This window comes from Hypomesus nipponensis, chromosome 11 (genome assembly GCF_054491055.1).
Source record: "Hypomesus nipponensis isolate SF chromosome 11, ASM5449105v1, whole genome shotgun sequence".
Taxonomy (NCBI): domain Eukaryota; kingdom Metazoa; phylum Chordata; class Actinopteri; order Osmeriformes; family Osmeridae; genus Hypomesus; species Hypomesus nipponensis.
Genome location: NC_140371.1, coordinates 8,996,308 through 9,012,103, shown reverse-complemented (window position 1 = coordinate 9,012,103; position 15,796 = coordinate 8,996,308). Strand labels below are relative to the sequence as shown.

Below are 15,796 nucleotides of genomic sequence, written 5' to 3'. Positions count from 1 at the left end.
CGGGTGACTCGAACATCAAGGTACCGCAAAATCAAAGACGCACACTAATGACCAAAATTCGGAAAACCAGTAATATGTGATTAATCATGATTAATCCACAGAAACCTGTGATTAATTTGATAAAAAAATGTTATCATTTCACAGCCCTAATTACAATGTTTGTTGACAACACGGATGGGGGGAGTGAACTCCCCAACTGAGGGGGGGGGGGGGGGAAACAAACTAAGAAAAACATAGAAAAGCCAAGGAAAGACAACATTAAAGTCAAGTCTCACTCCAAGCACGCTATCCGAATAGCAACCAGGATCCAATCAACCCACTTCAGATTGGCTTGGACGACATTAGCCAACAGATTTCTACCATGCAGAACAAGCTGAAGGCTGAATTAAAGTTCAAGGAAGAAATAAGTCATATGAGAAGCGAATTGTCACATTTAAGGGAAGATATGGACCAGAAACTGGCAATAATAACAACTCAAGAATCCCAAGAACAAAATGAGAAGATAGATGCTGTTCTGACACGCACTGAAGAAGTGGAGGCATGGAGCTACTTCGGGAACGGAACAGGACAAACTGGATGACTTGGAATCAAGGTCTAGAAGGAATAATCTGCGGATATACGGCATACCAGAAGACACAGAGTCAACCTCGGTGCGGTCGTTTGTGGAAGAGTGGCTCCGCACGGAATTATCCATTGACAGAGGCCTCCAGATTCATCGTGCTCATAGAGCTCTTGCTATAAAACCGAAAGCGGAGGAGCCTCCACGATCTCTGGTGGTCAACTTTCTCCAATACACAGAGAAATAACTTGTTTTTACCAAAGCATGGAAGAAGAAAAACATCACGTTGGGAGACAATGGCATTTATTTCGACCATGACAACAGTGCTGGAGTGTTGCAAAAGCGCAGGGCTCAACATTAACATTTTTTTTTTTATTCAAACCCACTGGCCCCAAGACAATTTCTACTGGCCCCCCCTCAAAGTTGTAATTTATCATTGTTACAACAAAACCAAAGACTTATAAGTTGTGTTATTCTGTTAACATGTTTAACCATATATTAAACACATCCTGGATATAAAAAGAACAAAAATGAAATCACATTTCTAGTTTTAATAAAATGGTAATAGTCAGCAAAACAAATTACTTTTAACCTCAAACGTGACGTGCTCTCTTCCCTACTGACAGCCATCTCTGCACAACTCTGTCTGACAGAAACTGTGAAACCTCTGGTCCCTCAATGCTAATATATAAAAGCTTCCATAGCATTTCATCAGTATGATACTAAGTACCCAAGTCGAAACCATTCTTCCGCTGCAGTTCAATAGCTTGGGGGAACGAGGCGAACGGCTGGCCCGTCTTAATTACGCTATATGCCATTGTTATAAGTCGTGCAATAACACGATGGGCATCTACATTGAAATTCCTGACCAGCATAATCAACGGCCTGGAAGATGGATTGTCAACCATCCGCTTAGCTGTCACGCAAACCAGGTGGTGTCTGCTACTGCTAGCATGGCTGGTCAGGTATTGTTTTCGAAAATTGTCGGTGCCTCTGTAAAATGTAAAAATATCCACTTTTGTCTACTTTACACGGGAACATACGACAAACGACACAGTGCATCTTCGTTTCATTAAAAAAGTTGCTTCCGTTTGAGCTCGTAGCTCTATTTTGCTGCCATCTTCACTTTATTGTCTCGCGCCAGTTGTTAAAAAATGTATCGAGATTAGAGAATTACAATTTGACAACCACTCGTCACCATAGACATTAGAGTAGACGACGCATTGGCTGCTGGGCACGAGAAATGCGGCCGCCATCTTGGAAAGGGAAAATTCCTAGTTGCTTAGCATCAGAATAAACAAGATACCAGCAATGTGCAGAATATTCCTGCTCAAATCGGCGAACAATCGCAAACAAGAGTTCAAGGGATTGCTTTTCACATGTCCTGTATCATAGCTATATGTATGACCTTTGCAGCAAAGCAAACCCCATGAAAATCAGTTCGGTATTCAGTTCGGTATAATCAATTAAATGCGCTGACAACTCGTGGCCCCAGCCAAACAGATTACACTGAGTGGAGCGGTTGACCTTTCCAAGATGGCGACCCCACGGCTCGTCAGCGCCAGTAGGCAGTAGCAGTCAATGCGGTGTCTACTCTTTATTATGTCTATGCTCGTCACTCCTCAACTCTTGATTTGCCAACTGTGCGCCCCACGAGCTGCAAAGTTATTTATGCATTTAGCAAAACATAAGAAGGATGTTAACTTTTACAATGCAATTTTTTTTCTGATCAATAATTTGCAGTGGCCCGATCGGGCCAGTGAGTTGCTAGTTTAACTGTCCCGACGTTACTCTTTTCTGGCCCCGGGCCCTCGTTATTGTCGAGCCCTGCAAAAGCGCAAGGCATACGCAAATGTGAAGGTTTTGAAAACTCAAGGCATTTGCTTCCAGACACCATTTACCAAAATGCGTATTCACTGGGCCAACAGTCAGAAAACATACAATACAGCAGAGGAGGCTACCGAAGACCTACGACGAAGAGGAATTGAAGTGGAAAGTCAGACTGGTCCTCCCCAGCTCGAACGGCTCCTGTCATCCAAAGCTGTGGCCTGGCAGCGCGTTGGACGGGATGGAATCACGGAAACAAGAAGACGAACCAGACAGAGGCTGCGAGGATTTCAACACGACTCCAACGAGAGGCGTCAAGGGGAAAACGACTAGGCAAGGATATTTTTGGTTGATAGGTGTTATACGATTAGATACAGAAATTGTAGAAAGAAACGTACATGTCAATGATTGGCTAATGAAAATGTTAAATGATTAATTCGTTAAATGATGATGGCTATTTAGATGAGAAATATCAAGGGTTTATTTTTTATATTTTAATATTGATGGAATGCTGGCTGGAAGGGTAGCCTACTCTTATCTTCCGAATAAAAGTACCCCCCGGAATATAAGTACCCCCGGACAAATCCTCAAAATCTAATAAAAGTACCCCGCGGAAAATCGCCAAATCAGCACGCAAACTGTGTCCATATGCGATCAAAATGTGTTCCTATCAGTGTAAGTGCGCATCTTTTACTGTCACTTGCAATCAGGAATAGAAATGGACAGCAAATATACCATTGCCAGGAAAAAACTTCAACACTTGTAGTTTGGAAATACATAATCATTATTAGAAATTTTCAACAAAAAAAAGAGGCTGTTAAAAATATATGGTAGTACTTTTCCTCAAACTTAGTCAACATGACTGCAACATAACATGAAAACCACTGGACATACTTAGTTATTACAAAGTAAAAAAAGAGGCTGTCTAGTTACAAACATACATGTACTAGTACTATCACTTTTCCTTAAACAGCTTACAGTCAACATGACAACCACTACCAAATAATGCATTGCTGGGAAAATACTTCAATGCCTGTAGCTTGGAAATACATGGTTACAAATCTGTCAAATAACAAACATGCCATGACTACTGGTATACGGTACCTCAACAAACTTATAGTAGACACGACTGCCGCGCAGCACAATTGCAGCTGCTGTGATTTTTCTAATGACATCATCTTGCAGCACCTCATATTCTGCGTTTTGTGCGGCATACAATCCTGAACTTGCACCAGTACTAGTTACACCTTCAAAGTATCTACTGTACTTGAGTTTGCAAAATATAAAAAAGTAAATGCCCTGGGATTTCTATTTGACGATGAGAGGCTCGTTGTCTATAGGTTGTGACTGTCATGCTGGTGTGGTGAATGGGAACCGTTATGTGAGTGTACAGTAGCTAGAGCTAACGTTAGAGCATAACGAGGCTCTGGCTAACATTTACTACAGTAGCTTGCACTGACAACCAGTTGTTAGCTAATGTCGTTGGCTAATGTAAGCTACTTGCCAGTAGCTAGCTAGCTAAGGTAGCTAACGTTTTCACATCAAAGACTTCAAATTTATCTTCCCTTCTGAAAAAAATGCATGGAATTTTTAAAAATTATGTCTTGATTTCATCCCCCCAAAAATAAACGTACCGTCCAAAATAATAATGTACCGGGTGGATTTTTCATGTAAAAAATGTACCGGTACGTTTATTCGGAAAATGAGAGTATGCCTTAACCACAACTAGTACGGGTAGAGCAACTCTACATGGGTGGACTCACACCGCTAGCCGGGTGCCGCTTCTCCGTGAAAGGCCTTTCCCCCCGAAACGAGAGGGATGTCAATGTATAATAAGAGAAGTTGAAGTTGACATCTCTTGGAAGTCAACTTTGTCTTACAATGGAAAGGATTTTTTTTGTTTGTTAAATAATTTTTTGTTGTGTATTGTTAATGTTTGTTCAAATGTTGGCCTAAAAGGAAGTGAAGTTAAGATTTGGATAAATAATAATAATGACATGTAAAGGAAATTAAGGTTATGTCTTTAAATGTAAACGGTTTAGGAAACCCAGTTAAAAGAGCAAAGGTAATGAGTAAAGTGAAAAAAGATGAAGCACAGATCTGTTTTCTCCAAGAGACTCACCTTTCACGAATTTAACATGAGAAACTAAAAAGGTTTGGATTCTGAAAATCCTTCAATAACTCACACACCAAAGAGGGGTAGCAATTCTAATATCAAATTCAACCAATTTTGAATGCCTGCCTGAAATAATAGATAAAGAAGGTCGGTATATACTAATTAAAAGGACGATTGATCAGAACATGGTCACTCTGGTAAATGTTTATGCACCACCGGAAAGTGATAAATCATTCTTTGATGTTATTGCAGTACAAATGGAAGGTACATGTGCATCTACAGGGGGGATTTCAAAGTAGTGCTGGACCATAATCTAGATACAACTAGTAAGAATAGAGGTAAGATGAATAAATCAAGACTAGTAAACAAAACATTGGAAGAAATGGGCTGTTTTGATGTATGGAGGGATATGCACCCGCTAGAAAGGGACTACAGTCACTATTCAGCAACCCACTCAGTATACTCAAGAATATACTTTTTTTAATGCAAAAAGACAGACATAAAGTCAAAGACTGTCAAATAGGCGTGACTGATGTATCAGATCACAGCACCGTATACATAACTGTTTACTTAAAGGGCAGAAGGAGAAATACACTGTGGAGGCTAAATAAAGGTCTGTAACTGCAACTGCAGTGGCAGCTCGGATCCAAGACGGATTCGAGAGACCGCATATAGAGTGCGGCTTGTCTGGGTTGTTATGTATGTGGAAACTGCAAGTGGCAGCTCGGGTCTAAGATAGATTCGAGAGACCGCAGATAGGGTGCGGCTTGTCTGGGTTGTTTTATGTGTGGAAACTGTACGAGGCAGCTCGGATCCAAGACGGATTCGAAAGACCGCAGATAGACTGTGGCTAGTCTGGTTTGTTATACGTTTTAGATCTATTACTTTTATCACTTGTATTATTGTTTTTGCTGATTTTATGCAAAGCACCTTGAGCTGCAATTCCTGTATGAAATGTGCTATATAAATAAATTCTTACTTACTTACTTACTGTTAAACAATGAATCAGTAACAGACCAAATCAAAACCGGAATTCAGAACTACCTGGAGGACAATGATAATGGTGAAACAGCTCCAATCTTTTTGTGGGATGCCTTAAAGGCTGTCATGCATGGCAAACTGATAGCAATTACCAGTGGCCTCAAAAAGACAAATATTGCTCAATATCAATCCCTTCAAACTGAACTTAAGATGACAGAACATAGACATTAAGTCCAGAAGATAACACAAAACAACAATTAAAAGAGATAAGTCAATAAATATATTGCTGTAGCAGTAAGTTGAAATGAAAACGAGATACCTTAAACAAACATTCTATGAAGTGGGCCCAAAAGCTGCAAAACTGTTGGGACGGAAACTGCGTAAACAGCAAGTAGAAAGAGCTGTCCATAAAATACAAGACCCATTATGTAATTAGTGGCATAAAATGGACTGAAGTACAATTGACGTGTGTGCAATAATATCGTTAATCGCTTTGGTGCGATATATCGCACAAGAAATAGTAGTTATCGTGACAGCCCTAATAGTAATTATGAAGAAGTAAATCATTTGATAAAAACGGATATAGACAGATGGCGTACTTATCCCATGGATCTCACAGACAGGATAAATGCAGTCAAAATGAATATGCAACGCAGGTTATTATACCTGTTTCAATCACTCCCAGTGGAAGTGCCCCAAACAGTTCACAAAATGGGACAAATTGATATCCAGATTTGTATGGGAAGGAAGACGACCTTGAATACGCTTTACCACTCTTCAGCTACCTAACGGTGCGTTCACACTGCAGCGGGGTGGGCAGAGCGGGGCGTCGTCTTCCCATTCATTTTCAATGAAACCAGGCATTGACGCCCGCGTAGGGCATTGTGGGAAGGCGAGCAGGGCGTTTTCTCAACTTTATGTAAATGAGGAGCGTGAAAATGTTAGCGTTGGCCAATCAGGTTGGTTTCTTGTAGCGTAGCAACTGTTGGTCATGGTAAACATTTCTAGGTTTGACAATTTCAAGATGGAAGACTTTTGTTTTATACGCCTCTGTACGATTAAAGAGACATTAACCTGTATACCTGGCGCAGGGTTGCCGAGGTTGTCGGTGTCCCTGGTGTGTTAAATTCAGTCTTGTCACTTTAGCTAGCTACAGTACGTAACCTAGCTCTAACTTTCTTCTGTGCTAGCTGCATACTGTACTAGTTTAGCTACAGTAGTCTAGTTTACCCGACACACGATTGACATTCAACGTTGAAATGCTGGTTGGCAATCACTCGCTAGCCATACAGTAAATGTGTAGTGGCCATAACCTAGCGAATGTTACTGGAAGAATGTTTGAAGTCAGGGATGCAAACACATGTATGGTCAAAAAAGAGAGAAGTAATTCGCCCTCGCCCCGTGGCAAATATTCATACTTACATTGCCAGTAACTCCCTGACATCCCTTGCCCACCCCTATATGCACAGAGTAAAATTACATTCTGAAGATCAAAATACACCAACACTAATTTGTAATATTAAATTTCATTTTTTATTCCGAGACAAACTCTTATTAAATTATCTAGCACTTCTTCTGGTTTTACTCCTTCTTCCTCTTCTTCCTGGCCACCTCTAAGGGCAATAAATGTTGATGATCCAAGTCAACTCCTTCAGCTGAGTAACAGCCTGGGAATGGCCCCTCACCACAAGATCAATGGAGTACAAGGCCTGTAGATTCTTACTTTTAAGAGGTAGTTTGTTCTACTTGCCACAAGCTGTGTATACCCTGGTCACTTTCCTAATAAAATCCATGACAGTAGGAGATTTCTTTAAGACTGCAAGGGGAGCTAGGTTTCCCCTAAAACAAGGGTACTCAATTAGAAACTCAAAAGGTCCACTCACCAAATTTCCATTCAGTTCAGGGTCCGGAACGGACCATGGTTTATTTTTCTGGCCCTTACCTTTCCCATTGACTCCCATTCAAAATTGGTTTAGGAGGGCACAGTGCCCTCCCATAGACCAGAGTTCTGGGGGTAATTTTGTTCAAAGTGTCTATGCTTTGTGTCATAGTGACATTTTATGTTAGCTCTACCACTTTTGACAAGGGCAACTGTCTCAATGCAGATTAAACACATCGGTTTTGTGCTCCCCACCGGCAACACAAATGCGTACTTGTCAGTCAATTCTGTCTGAAATTTGTGATTTTCGGAATCAACTTTTTGCTGGGTTTTGTCACGCCATGATTTTTGCTAAGGAAGAAACAGGTAGGCTAGCTACCGTTAGCAAATCGATTAGCCTGCGTTGTTGCGAATGACACACACAACCTGCGTCACCCACAGAGGTTGTTGCGGCCAACGTTGAGTGAGTGAGTTGTCATGGTGATTACAGTTATTATAGCTCCTGACTGGAGCTTTTGATTGGACACGTAAGATACAAAGCACATCTATTAGGAAAAAAATATTGACTATAGGACAAAATCACGCACCAATGAATTGCGTCTAGGTATTGCGGTCCAGATCCGGACCAGAGTCCGTTTATTGAGTGGGCTACCCACCGCAGACAGTAAAAGATACGCAGCAAGAAGAAACTAGTGGTTCACGCTTGCGCGCATAGGCTACTGGTGATTTGCTTATTTCCTATTTATTTGGTTGATGGAGGCAATCCAGAATTACTGTTGGTGCAATTATAATCAGACCCCCCCCCTTAAAAAAAACTTCTTCGGATCTGCACGATTCACGCAAGTCACCCAAACTGACGTGAAAAAAGCGGAAAAATCCGGGAAAATCTGATCCGTTACTTTATCACTCTTAATTACAAGTTAACAGTCGTCAACTCTGCAAATGTGCTGGAGACGATGTGGTGAGGTGTCACCAAATCATACACATTTTTGGGAGTTGCAAGAAAATAGAACCTTTTTGGAGAGAGGTGCATGAAGTTGTATGCCAGACCCTGGGATATCCAATTCCCTCTACATGTGCAGTCTTATACCTAGGGGATTTGGTTGGGTATGTAGCTAGAGATGACCTTTACATGCCACAATGTAAGCAATGGCTATCTATAATCAAGGAATTCCGGGGGATGGAAAAGTTAACATACAAACTGAAATTGAAAAGAGTTATTTGCTAGGAACTGGGGAAAATGGATACAAAATTAAACATATGTAGACATGACTGGATAGTAAAAGAAAATATGAACATTATTATCGAGTACTAAGAATTATATTATATTGTTAAGGACTCATATATTCATAATATGGCTCCTGTGAAGTCTCCTCCTGTTAGCGGCCAGGTTTGCCCTTACATTTCTTTTAAATGTATTTCTGTTCACCTATTTGTCAATGTATGTTGGTACCTTATTTATGTTACTGTGAATATATTATGTATATGTGTCTTGCTTCCAATAAAGACAAAGTAAAAAAGAAAAGACAAAAGGAGCGGGGACTGAATGGAGGGCTGAATAGAGATCTCTGGAGCTGAGGTCGCCGAGATGGTTAAAAAGCTCCGCGGTGGCAGGGCCTCTGGGGTGGATGAGGTCCGCCCGGAGTTCCTTAAGGCTTTGGATGTTGTAGGGCTGTCTTGGTTGACACGACTCTGCAATATCGCATGTACATCGGGGACAGTGCCTCAGTGTAGGGATGGGTATTGAGAACCGGTTCTGTAAGGACCCGGTTCCAAATTTCTCAAAACCCGAATATCAATAAGGTCCGAGCTTATCGATACCGCTATCGAGACCAAGTAATAAATATAATGTAACGTTGACTTATGTCTCGAGAAATAAGTAATGTCATTTAAATGAAATCACTGGTGCACAAACATAGTCTGACTAAAATGACTAAATTCAATTGAATGGCCTGCCAACCGCCTTTAAACTAAACTAAGAAGAATTTAATTGCCTCACGCGCTACTTCGCTTCATTTCTCATTTTGTTACTAGCTACGATGGCAGAACGCACAAACGGTCAAAGGCTTGGCTACATTTTATTAAAACCAAAGACAAACAAGAAGCAAAGTGCAATATATGTTCCAAAGTGATTTCTTGCAAGGGGGGTAACAACTGCGATGAACAAGCACCTCAATGATGTGCATCAGATCAAGATTAAATGCAGTACCTTCGACTGTCTTCGAGTCGCAACGGTGCCAACTACAGCTGCCGTTGCAGGACAATCCTCTGGTGAGCGCACCCCAACTTTGTAGCAAGTCTCCATCGTTGATAATAATAAGCCAATTCAGGGCTCAACAGTGCAACTATTTCACTCACATATGCCCCTAAAATTTGATGTGTGCGCGAACTGCATTTATTTAGGAGCACAGTGTGTGAGTAAAGACTAGCCTCCCCCCCTCCCTGCTGATTTTTCAAAACTAACACCGCGAGTATGGCTCTGCCATCGTGTTAAACAAAAACAGAAACAGAAGAAAACAGGGATAAGATAAGGAAGGTTTTGGTTTGGTTTGGTTAGCTGGTTATTTAACTATATCAGGTGCCTTTGGTTGAAACGTGTTCAACTTTTCATAAAGTCGATAAGCTTGACAATGTTACTTTTAGTCAACCAACCAATCACAGTGTAGTTACTCATCCAGGTTGTGGATAGTACATCTGTAGTGGACAGATTTAGATTTAGCCAGAGTCAGGATCCATTGTGCCTATACATGCTCCTTTAAGCCAGCCTCCTCCTGGGAGCAACTGGTTCCCCTTGTTCGATTTTACATCTGTTTTACTTAAGTTATTCTTATAAATGTTGTTCAGTAATCTTGTTTACATAAAGTGTAGCGTGGGATGTGTGCTGCTATATTTTTATATAACATTTGCCAAATTCAATCATTTAGATGGTGGTCAGCTCAAGTCCACAGCTCCACCCCCCGTACACCAAACACCCTTCACCCTGGCTGCCAGGAGGATGCCATCAGATAAAGTGGAGGAGTGTCATAGGGCTGTCGCAAAGTTTATAGTGAAAGGGTTGCATTCCTTTGCAACAGTTGAATCACTATGGTTTAGGGAGATGACCAAGGCCCTCAATCCACATTACGGCCCTCAATCCACATTACACCCCTCCCGGCAGGACTGTTCTGTCCAACACCCTCATCCCTGCATGGTATGAGGTGGAGAGGCAGAATGTTATAACAGAGCTGGCAAATGTGGGCAAGGTAGCCATCACAAGTGATGGCTGGACTAGCTTAGCGCAGGACCACTACATAACAGTAACGGCCCATTTCAGCAGCCAAGGCAAACTTCACCAAAAGGTCTTGTGGACCAAAGCTGTCTTCCAGGCACAGACGGGGGAAACAGTGGCAGTGGAGATTGGGGAGGTGTTGGAAGAGTTTGGCATTGCGCACAAGGTGGTTTTGATGACCGTGGACAATACGTACAACATGGATGTTGCTGCAAAGAGGCTAAATATCCTCAAACTTGGATTCTTTGCCCACACCCTCAACTTCGCAGCGCAAAAAGTCTACATCATTGCCACAGTGACCCGGTGGGCAGCAAAATTAAGAGTGGTCATCATATGGATGAAGCGGTCTACAATGTCCAAGAATGTGCTGAAAGAGAAGCAGCTCCTCCTCAAACTTCCTCAGCACACCATGCTACTGGATGTCAAAACCAGGTGGAACTCTCTCTTCCTGATGGTTGAGAGATTCCTCGAACAGTATCCGGCTCTCCAAGCTGCAGTGTTGGATACACGCCTGAGAAAGCCAATGGAGAGGGACAAACTGGATAGGATCACAGATGATAACTTCACCAAAGCAGAAGAGTTCATCAAGGTCATGAAGGTCCTGTACACCTCTACACTGTGTGTATCGAGCGAGAAAAGCCCCACCTGCAGTCAGATCCTCCCGATACTCGAGAAACTGAAAGACCACTTCACAATTCAGGAAGAAGACTCTTTTTGTGTCTGGCATTAAACAGAAGGTTTGGGCTGACCTCTTTGGACGTTACCAGAAGGACACTATACAGGAGTTTCTGGAAGAGGTGACTGCGATGGACCCCAGGTTCAAAGCCAAGAGTGACAGGGACACCACCTGGGACCGTTTGCAGGAGGCAGCTATAGCAGCCAATGCTACAGAAGCGGAAGCGGTCCCACTCCCAGACCTCAAGGACAGTGACACAACCCAGGAGGAGGCAGAGTATGATAATGATGACACAATGATCTCAGAGGAAGAAGAGAATCCTCCAGTTACAGTCACTCCACTACAGCCTAAGACCGCTTTGGAGGAGCTGTTTGCTGAGGAAGACAGAGAGCTATGGACCATCCAGCCAAACAACTTGACCAGTACTTGAGTCCGTCAAGAGATCCAGCTCTACAGAGGCCTGCCTCCGATCCCTATGGCGGAAGACCCTGTCCTCTGGTGGTGGGGAAAGAGAGACATCCTGCTCCTGCTAGCTGAACTTTCTTACAGCAAACTTTGTGCTCAAGCCTCTTCCACCCCTTCTGAGAGGGTGTTCTCCACTGCTGGGGACACCATCAGCCAGGAGCAATCCAGGATCATGCCTGACAAGGCAGAGATGCTAATATTTTTGCAGAAAAACTACTGTTAAGAAGAGCTGTCAATTATTTTGTTCTTTTTGTTGTGTAAAGCATAATATTTATTTTATTTATGTATATTATTTATTTTCTTCAGGGTGTCTACAGGTATATAAACAAGTTACATTTAAGACTTAAGACATTTTAATACCACTTCTAAATGAAATTTAAGACCAAACTTACAATGGAAATACAAATCAAAAGTGGAAGTATACTGTAATCTTTCCAAATAAACACACTGATGTCTGTTCAAAATGAACAGTATAGTAAACTGACAATAATCGGTTGAGTTTAAGAACATTGACTAAATGTGTGTAATTGCTCAGAGGTCAGATGGCATTGTTGGCTCTGGATTTCTTATCGTAATTTGTATTTATTTGTTTGTTTATTTGTCAGGGACAATGCAGCGCACATTATTACATACATAGATAATGTTGTAGATGTGTTACATAAAAGGTTTTGAGCCAATAGGCTAATTTGCAACCCCAGTCCCTGGTCAGATCTAAATACAATTTACTGCATAGTGTGAGTTAGACAGTCATGCAGCAGATGCAATATATTAGTATTTCACAGATTCATGACCACATTACACACAACAGCACATCACGTCACAACACACAATACATTACAACAGGGTGGTAACAACACAATACATTACAACAGGGACAACAGAGACGCACTGTGTGCTCCTGCTTTTATGGACCTGACTTAGTGGCTACATGTTTGGTTTTCTTTCAGCCAGCTATTGAATCTTTTCAGTTCGGTTTGTGTTTTTATTTCAGTTGGTAAATTATTCCATAAATGGGTCCCTATCACTGAAAAACATGATTGGCCGAAAGTGGTTTTGCGCACCTCTACTATGCAGTTGCCACCCACTGTAACATCCGCCGTTGTAGCGTTGACATCGTTGCTAGCGATGGAAATGTTGGAGAAGAAACTAGCACTTGCAGGCTTCTGGTGTGCCCTTCGTAGTCTGTGTTTTTGCTCTGCACGTGCCATTCCATCGCTCTGATCCCCATTGTACCAAGTTTGAAATGTTCCCGACACACAGTTCATTTCATAAGTATTTCCAGGCACCAACCTTAACCAAGAATACTCGTTCTTTTCAAGCCATTTGTAATTGAACTTTAATTTCCCCAAGTTTCTAAGTTGAGTGGCTATCAACCATTGCTGGATTGCCGATGCTTTACGTCATCAAAATCTGCGCTGTAGGCTACGCTCTGACCTAACCATAGACAACGCAGCGCAAAAAAAATAATAATCGAACTGACAGAACAGATTGCCTGTATTTTCGCAGTGACAAGACACAAAAAAATGTTTAAGACCCATCCAATCTGAATTTAAGACAATTTAATCATTTTTAAGGCCTTATTTTTAGGAAAAGTGATTTAAGACTTTTTAAGGACTCGCGGCCACCCTGTTCTTTGTTGTTGGAAAAAACATGTTGGACATTTTGCTGCTGATATTATTGTACTGTTCTCATAGTTAAACTTTATATTGAAATCGGAAATTAAAGACTCACAGTTTTTGCAATAGAAGCATTAACAGTTCTGTTAATAATTTATGATCTTGTCTTTCTTTCCACCAAATAGAAAAGTATCGATAGTGGTATCGATAAAGACTTGAATCGTTATGCAGTCTCGAAAATGGGATCGGTAGCTAAACTGTGCAACGGAATGTAAATAAAAATACAAGCGACTCAATCGCCACCAAGACGAACCTTTAGACACCGACGTTGTCTGTGTAGTCCACATATTTACTTATCATTAGCAGGGCTTTAGAGTGCAACAAATTTGGTCGCATATGCGACCAAAATTTGTAAGGGGTGACAAAAAATGTTCCTAGGTCGCACCGGTGCACCAAACGTCCTCGCATCCGCTGCCTCTCCACAAACAAAGCGCTTGTTCTCCTCTCAAACATGGTTGGATCATATTGTGGTCTAAACCAATCAGAGACCGGGATGGGTCTTTGCCTCTGATTGGCTGTGGTCCTGATATTCCTGTAGGCCTACACTGGTCCGTGCTGTGTGATTGAAATTGCGACCTGAGCACCAGAGAATCAGGTACGACAATCAGCGTCAGCAAAATAAACGTAAAAAAAACAGACGACAAACAATGAAAAGACCCACAGAGTTTTTTTCTTTAAGAAAATTAGGCAGGCCTGTCCCCCCCCCCCCCCCCCCCAACACTCTCCAGGGTCAACGCTCTGACAACAGCCCAGACATGGAGCTACTTCAGCCAATAGTCTCCCCAGTCCCTGGTAAGATACTGGTCCTTTGTCTCAGTGAAGCACTTTAAAAAAATATATATCTTTTTTTTAGATTTTTGTGCTTCAAATAAAATAAAATAGTGTTTACCTACAACTTATTCTTGTTCAAAATCATTTACATAATATATATGAATGTATATGGAGTAGGGATGGGCATTTTATTAAATTGTCTTAATCGATTGTCGGGAGAATTATCGGTTTTCGATTAATCATAAAATGTATATAAAAATTCACTATTTATAGGCTATATTAAAATGCTGTGAAAATTGAAAATACTGCGTGTTTCCGCGTTGAGATCTGTATTACAAGAAGAACAACTCTTTCTGTACTCCTAGCAGCGGAGCTGACAGGTAGAAGCCAGTGCTCAAACACAACTGACCCTTGTTTTTGTCTGGCTAATTAACAAAGCTTCATAAAAACCTTTGCCCTCAACAATACAGCATATCCATCTCAATGGACTTGCAGATCCGTTGGGTAATTTTCTCTGCTCGTTGGGCATCGCAGCTCCTCCGTGCTAACACAGAAAGCAGGATGCACCGCCATTAACCAGGGTCGGATGTAGGCTACGTTCTTCACGTGGTAGGCTACATCATTTGAGTCGTGCAGGAGTTGTATTAATAATCAGCTTTAGAGTGTTGGCAGTGAACAAAGTCATTTTTAAGTCAAAATGGTCTCACGCTAGGGCTGCACGATTAATCAAATTCTAATCACGATTTCGGCTTCCAACGATCAAATTCACGTGATCGAGCGATATTTAAAATGCGTCATTCCGTTAATAGAACGTTCCATTTCAAAGTAATTTTTTCATAGCCAATCTAGCGCTACGTAAACCAATAGGTGCGTTCGACATCGGCTGCATGAAACGACCAGCGAGAGTTGACGCTTGCAGTCGGGGAGGAGTTATAAATGGCTCTGTAAAGTCAGAAAATTTGTCATTTTATGTATTGGGCTATGATAAACTTGTTCTCCAATCTGAAGGCTGCAGCCGGCTGCGGCGCTGCATGGAGTCGAATACACCTAATGTCTGATCACAAGATGTTCCTCCCTGCACCACGCAGCTTAGTTTCTAGATGTAGACGGTTACAGAGGACAGAGGCCCCGTCCACCCAAGCCCGAGTACATTTAGAAACGCACACGTCTGCGTTTGCACCTCCCATCCACACTAATACGGCGTATTCGGATACTGAAAACAGAGCTTTTCGAATACGCTCCCCTAGCCGGAGACATTTGAAAAAGCTGGGTACGCGTAGTAGTGTGGACGGGGTCCACTGAGCTTTTCAGATACGATGACGTTAAGTTGCAACGGCATTGGGGGTAGCTTTCGTTCTATAGCTATAATGTCAAGATGAACATGGAAGGTGAAAGAAATATGCTGCTCCATTTCTATAATTTATTTACCAGTTTAGTGAGTGTACTTCAGGTACAAGTATTATCACTTAATAGATACACGTTACTCCTACTGTACGCAAAAGGCGAGCGTTGTACTCGGTGTGCCTGAACGATAGGGGGACAAGGCAGAGAAGACGGTTTAAACCAAACAGAGCAGCG

The 15,796-nt window shown here is 41.8% G+C and overlaps 1 protein-coding gene and 1 pseudogene across 2 annotated transcripts in view; one reads left to right on the top strand and one right to left on the bottom strand.

Annotated features, from left to right (window-relative positions):
- Positions 1-15,796, bottom strand: part of LOC146267976 (non-selective voltage-gated ion channel VDAC2) — a 32,293-nt gene that overhangs the window by 8,991 nt on the left and 7,506 nt on the right. The window lies entirely within an intron of this gene.
- Positions 11,040-11,994, top strand: LOC146267977 (E3 SUMO-protein ligase ZBED1-like; annotated as a pseudogene).